Source organism: Dioscorea cayenensis, unplaced genomic scaffold (genome assembly GCF_009730915.1).
Source record: "Dioscorea cayenensis subsp. rotundata cultivar TDr96_F1 unplaced genomic scaffold, TDr96_F1_v2_PseudoChromosome.rev07_lg8_w22 25.fasta BLBR01000625.1, whole genome shotgun sequence".
In the NCBI taxonomy this organism is placed as follows: Eukaryota; Viridiplantae; Streptophyta; class Magnoliopsida; order Dioscoreales; family Dioscoreaceae; genus Dioscorea; species Dioscorea cayenensis.
This window is the reverse complement of record NW_024087016.1, coordinates 75,686-82,694: the sequence shown is the minus strand read 5'-3', so window position 1 is coordinate 82,694 and position 7,009 is coordinate 75,686. Positions and strand designations below refer to the sequence as shown.

The window sequence follows — 7,009 nt, the reverse complement described above, 5'->3', positions numbered from 1 at the left end:
ACATAGGCGTGTGGAAATTCCACATGCCCATATTTTATTCCAGAAGCCCATGCGGTGAATCCACAAGGGCGTGTCGATTCCTTATTTCAGCCCTATTTAAGGCTGATTTCAGTCCCAATTTCAACATTTTTTTTTCCATCTTTTCCCCATCGTGAGAGAGGGCGGAGGCTAGGGTATGGATAGGTATTGGCTAGGGATTGGGAGAGGTTCTATGACTATGAAATCGCTCTTTGTTTGGAAGAAGGTTAGTGGGAGAGCTTTCGTCGGCACCGATCCGGCGAGTTGTACCCTAGGCCAGACAAAGACTCTTGGATGAGTAGAGTACTCTCCACAAGACCATCGCCATGACTATTAAGGGGATTTTCCATGGATTCTTTGCTTTTATATTTGATTTCATTGATTGTAATTAGCTCTATGGATAGCTAAACCCCCTAGTGGGTACTTAGGTATTTGTGAACCCTAGGATGTATTCGTTTCATTGAACCTCTTTATTATGCTTTCAATTAATTAATGTTTTATTTGAGTTCCAATATTGAATGCTTGATTGTACGAATACTCCCTTAGAGTGACACTAGGGTTGAGAATTCTTGTTGGTAACCCTTTTGAGTGAGTGACACACCACGAGGGTTGAGAGGGTGAGTCGAGAGGTAGCAGAGCGTCCCCTTTCCCCTCCGGTGTGATATATTCTACCTCCATTTCCTTAAGTTCTTTGTGGTCATAGTAGATTGAATGGGCTAAAGGATGACATTCCACTTGGTCTTAGTTGCGGGTGTAACGGAGTGAAGCGTTGAAGTGATTTTAGCACCTAGGGCTTAATTATGGCTAGGGACCTTCCACCTAGACCAAAGTGTTAGGTCTACATCTAGGAAGAGGATTTATCACTTGGAATCTCCAAAACTCATTGCAATTCTATATGAGTGCAAGGTTGAGAGGTTATTCAATTTCTCCTCCGGGACATGTATACAGTTAGGCATGGTTGACCTTAGATTTAGGACCATGTATTTAAGGATCTCCACGACACATTATTGCATCAGTTAGAAAGTATAATAGAGGGTTCTTGCACTTGAAATGATTGTCCAAGATAGAACAAAATCCGGGGACCCAATTTATATTGATTGTCTTACCTTCTTCCTTACTTGTGCTCTTTTTCTTGTTCTTTTACTTTTGTTATTTCACATCTTGTCACACATATCACTATTTATCTTTCTCTTAGTTAAGAAACAATTTAAATATTTTTATTCCCTACTTCCTGTGGATACAATACCCCACTCATCTGGGATTTTATTACTTTGACAAACCTGTGCGTTTGCGGGATATACGCAAGGGGCATTGTTAGTCTACATCTAGGAAGGGGATTTATCACTTGGAATCCCTAAAACTCATTACAATTCTATATGAGTGCAACGTTGAGAGGTTATTCAATTTCTCCTCCAGGGCATGTATAGAGTTAGGCATGGTTGACCTTAGATTTGGGACCATGTATTTAAGGATCTCCACGACTCATTATTGGATCAGTTAGAAAGTATAATAGAGGGTTCTTACACATGAAATGATCGTCCTAGGCGGAATAATATCCAGGTACCACATTTATATCGATTGCCTTACCTTCTCCTTTACGTGTGCTCTCTTTCTTGGTCTTTTACTTTTGTTATTTCACATCTTGTCACACATATCACTATTCATTTTTCACTTAGTTAAGAAACAATTTAAGTTTTTTTATTCCCAACTCCCTATGGATACGAAACTCCACGCATCTAGGATTTTATTACTTCGACAAACCCGTGCACTTGCGTGACATACGCAAGGGCGTTGTGACTTAGCATACTGAGGCATCTGAGGCAATGCCTCCACAAAGGAATGTTGATATACAATTGCTTGAATAGACCGAAGAAATTCTTGTATTGCTCATCATTTTGGTCATTCTTCAATCTGGAAGGATAAGGGATTCTTGGCTTGTAGTGTGGGGATACCACCTCCTTTTCTTTGCTAGCTCTCTCCTCAACCTCCACGACCTCGGGTGCTTCAACATTGGTCTTATCAATTGGAATCCTATCCTCAACGTCACGACCACTTCTCAAATCGATCGCCTTCACATGTTCTCTTGGGATAGTCTCGGTATTACTCGGCAAGCTTCCTTCTCGTCTCTCCGATAGAGACTTCGCGATTTGCCGAAGGATTTCTCTAGATCGGTCATCTGGATCTCCAAGCCGGAAACTTTATTCCCTATGTTTGGAGCTTGTCATAGTTGAAAACCTGGTGGTACTATGGCCTTTTTCTCCACTTAGTTACTCCATGAGAAATTAGAGTGGCTTCTCCACCCTTGGTTGTAGGTGTTGCTATATGGCTTACCTTGTACCCTTCCCTAATTGCCCACAAAGTCTACTTGTTCAATCAGGGCAGAAATAGCAATAAAAATAGGACAATCAGATGGCATATGTGAAACCCCACAACCATCACAACTTGTTATAGTGGCCATCCTTGGTGAAGTCAATATATCCAATTTCTTGCTCAACGCCTCTACTTGTGCTGCTAAGGATGTCAACGCATCAATTTCATGGATTCCAACTACTTTCTTTTCTTCCATTGCATTCCATTGGTAGCTATACATGGCTATTTCCTCTACGAACTATCAGTCTTCTTCAGGGTTCTTGTTCCCAAATGTACCTACTGCGACGACATCTAGAAGTTGTCTTGGGCTTGGATTCAACCTATTGTAAAAGGTGTAAATAATCATCCAGTCGGGCAATCCATGTTGTTGGCACTTCCGTAAAAGATCCTTGAATCGCTCCCATGTCTTAAACCAGGACTCGAGCTCCATCTGAACAAATGACGATATCTCATTATGAAGCTTTGCAGATTTTCCCGAAGGGAAGTACCTTGCAAGAAAAGCTTTGACCATCTCATTCCATGTCGTGATGGATGCTCGTGGGAAAGAGTAGAGTCACTGCTTTGCTCTTCCTTTTAGAGAGAATGGGAAAGCCCTCAATCGTATAGCATCATTAGTAACACCATTGATTTTCATCATGTCATAAACCTCCAAGAAGTTCTCAATATGGTTGTTTGGAACCTCATTGGCTAAACCATTGAACTGCGTAGACTGCTATATTATCTGGATGAATGCCAGCTTCACCTCAAAATTTAGAGTTGTAATCGGGGGTCACACAATGCTAGATTGTGACCCCAATAGTGACGGTCTAGCATAGTCAGAAAGTGTTCTCTGTTGCTCATTCTGTTTTGTCATGTTGTCAGATCCTTTAACTTCCACTTCAGCTAGATTCGACGATTCTTGCACAGGTTCTTACCTTCTTCTAAGTGTACGCTCAAGCTCAGGATCTCTTTCAACAATTTGTGAAGGGTTCCATCGGGTCATAACCTGGAGCTACAACCAAAAAGAAAAGAAAAATCATAACGATGATAGAATAGGAAAATGTGAAATAGAATGAATGATGAATTGCTAAAATAGCAAAGTGCGAAGTATCTCTAAACGCCTACTTCCTGGTAACGGTGCCAAAAACTTGATAATGGTCCTTGCGTGTGACCCGCAAGTGCACAAGTTTGTTAAAGTAATAAATCCTAGCTGAGTGCGTATAGTATCCACATGGAGTATGGAATAAAAATACCAAGATTGCTGTCTAACTAAGGGAAGACGGAATAATGATTTTTGTTGATAAAATGTTATGAAAGCCAGAATAAAAAAACAATAAAGAGAGAAGCACAAAAAGATAAGAGGTAAGGCAATCAATAGAAGTGGGGTAGTCGGATATTGATCCACCTAGGACAATTGCTTCAAGTGCAAAAACAACTATTACATCTCCTAATTGATGCTTAATGAGTCGTAGAAATCCTTAAACACACGGTCCCAAACCTGAGCTCAACCGAAGGTCAACCGTGACTAACTCTACACTATGTCCCGACGGAGAAATCGATCAATCTCAACACCTCATACTGTGCAGAGTTGCAAGTCACTCTAGGGATTCCAAGTGACAAACCTTATTCCAATGTATAGATCTAACTCTTTGGTCCAGGCGAAGGACCCCTAGTCATAATTAAGCCCTAGGCGCTAAAGTCACTTCAACGATTCACTCCGTTGCCTGTGTAACTAAGCCCCAACGAGGTCTCCCTTAGCTCATTCACTCTACTATGACTGCAAAGAACTCTTGCAACGTAGAGGTAGGATAAATCACATGGGAGGGGAAAGGGGACGCTCCGCTACCTCTCGACGCACCCTATCGACTCTCTTTAATCTTGCAATGTCTAACCTTCATGGTGTCTCACTCACTCACAAAGGTTACCAATGTAGACTCTCAACCCTAGTGTCACTCTAAGGGAGAAATCATGCAACAAGCATTAAAGGTTGAAACTCAATTAAAAATATCAATTAAGGAAAATATAATAGAAGATTAATGAAACAAATACATCCTAGGGTTCACAAATCTAAGTACCCACTAGGGGTTTAGCTCTCCTTGGAGCTGGTTACAATCAACAATGAAATCGAATGTAAAACCAAGTAATCCATAGAAAATCCCCTTGGTAATCATGTCGATGGTTTAGTGGAGTAGCCTCGTCGTCTCCAAAGGTCCCCTTGTCCGGCCTAGGACACACCTTAATGGGTCGATGCCGATGAAATCTCACCCAATAACCTTCTTCAAAGTGGAGCGCAGTGTTGAAGCCATAGAACCACTCCAAAAGCCTTGCCAAAACCCCTCTCAAAAGTTAGAGAAAAGATGGGAAAGAAAATGATGAAATCGGGGCTGAATTCCGGCTTTTAAAGGGCCGGAATCGGGCATCCAAACGGGCTGGTGGATGTTCCACACGCCCTTGTAGAATTTACACACGGGAATGTGGATTCTCTGAAAATCTGATTTTAGGCCGATTGTGAACAGTAACCTACAGTAGTGATTGCTTTAGTACCTGCTACAGTGCCGTCAAAAAATACTCCGAAAACAACACTTTTTATGAGGGTAACATAAATGGGCACACGTTTATGCCGTAGATCGCGTCATTTCTTTAATAAACTGGTTCATTGGTGAAGATATTGCAATCATTGTACAAGTTGGGATACATAAATGCAACTACCTTTATGGCTCTCCAACTCATTATAATGGCCTAAATACATGGAGGTTGACACACATTCATGTATCTTAGAGCCCCACTTGTGCCTTTGCATTTATTGCTTCCAAGATTCCACCAAACAGTGCATTCACAATCTACTTTTGGCTTCTTTTCTTAATACTTAGCTTCACAACCCTACATGCACAAAAGAATACAAATACACATGTATTAGCACTTAAACCTGATAAAAGTCATGCTCATCGTAAGGAAAGAATACTTCGCATTCTTAACACATAAGCATTTATCAATCTTTCAAGAACCTAGCATACCGAGGCATTTGAGATAATGCCTCCATAAATGGAATGTTGATGTGCAATTGCTTGAATAGACCTAAGAACTTCTTGTATTGCTCATCATTTTGGTGGTTCTTCAATCATAAAGGTTAAGGGATTCTTGGCTTGTAAGGTGAGGGTACCTTCTCTTTCTCTTTGTTAGCTCTCTCCTCAACCTCCATGACCTTGGGTGCTTCAACATTGGCCTTCTCACTCGGAAGCTTACCCTAAACCTCACGATCACTTCTCAAAGTGATTGCCTTTATATGTTCTCTCGGGTTAGTCTTGGTGTTACTCGGCAAGCTTCCTTGTGGTCTCTCCGATGGAGATTTTGTGATTTGCCCTACTTGATTCTCTAGATTGTGCAATGAAGAGTATAGCCTCGACCGATTAAAACTGTGTATTCAAAGATTGGACAAATTGGGTTAAGGCTTTCTCTAGATTAGTCATTCGGGTCTCCAAGCCTGAACCTCTATTCTCCATGTTTGGGGCTTGTTGTTGTTGAAAACCTGATGGTGCTATGGCCTTTTGCTTCCCTTGGTTACTCCATGAGAAATTGGGGTGGTTCCTCCATCCTTGGTTGTAGGTGTTGCTATAAGGATTACCTTGTACCCTTCCCAAATTGCCCACAAAGTCTACTCGTGATAGCGACCATCCTCGGTAAAGTCAATGTATCCAATTTCTTGCCCAATGCCTCTACTTGGGCTGCTAAAGATGTAACCACATTATTTCCCTTGGTAGCTATTCATGGCCATTTCCTCTACTAACTATCGGGCTTCTTCAGGGATCTTATTCCCGATTGCACCTCCTGTGGTGGCATCTAGAAGCTGCTTGTATTTGGGTTCAACCCATTGTAAAAAGTCTGAATGATCATCCACTAGGGGAATCCGTGTTGTGGAAACTTCCACAATAGGTCATTGAATCGCTCCCATGTCTCATACAAGGAGTCGAGCTCCATCTGAACAAACGATGATATCTCATTGCGAAGCTTTGCCGATTTCCCCGGATGAAATTACCTTGCAAGAAAGGCTTCGACCATTTCATTCCAGGTCGTGATGGATGCTCGTGTTAAAGAATGTAGCTACTGCTTTACTCTTCCTTTTAAAGGGAATGGGAAAGCCCTCAATCTTATAGCACCATCCGTAACACTGTTGATCTTCAGCATATCACAAACTTCCAAGAAGTTTTCAATATGATTGTTTGGGTCCTCATCGACCAAACCATTAAATTGTGCCGACTACTGTATCATTTGGATGAATGCTGGCTTCAGCTCAAAATTCGGAGCTATAATTGGGGGTCACATAATGCTACATTGTGTCCCCAATACTGACGATCTTGCGTAATCAAAAAGTGTTCTCTGTTGTTCATTCTATTTTGCCATATTGTCAGATCCTTCAACTTCCACTTCAACAAGATTCAACGGTTCTCGCACAAGTTTTTTACCCATCCTTCTGAGTGTATGTTCAAGTTCAGGATCATCTCCAATTAATATTGAAGTGTTCCCTCGGGTCATAACCTGGAGCTGCATCAAAATAAATAAAAATAAATCAGAATGATGATAGAATAAGAAGATGTGAAATAGAATGAATGATGAATAGCTAAGATAGCAAAGTGCAAAGTGTCAC

General features: G+C 41.3%; 2 non-coding genes across 2 annotated transcripts; both read left to right on the top strand.

Annotated features, from left to right (window-relative positions):
- Positions 1-2,744: 2,744 nt before the first annotated feature.
- LOC120254783 lies at positions 2,745-2,851 on the top strand. Its single transcript, XR_005534744.1, has one exon. It is a non-coding gene; the product is annotated as a small nucleolar RNA R71 (small nucleolar RNA).
- A 3,417-nt stretch (positions 2,852-6,268) lies between these two features.
- On the top strand, positions 6,269-6,375 carry LOC120254779. Its single transcript, XR_005534740.1, has one exon. It is a non-coding gene; the product is annotated as a small nucleolar RNA R71 (small nucleolar RNA).
- The last annotated feature ends 634 nt before the right edge of the window (positions 6,376-7,009 follow it).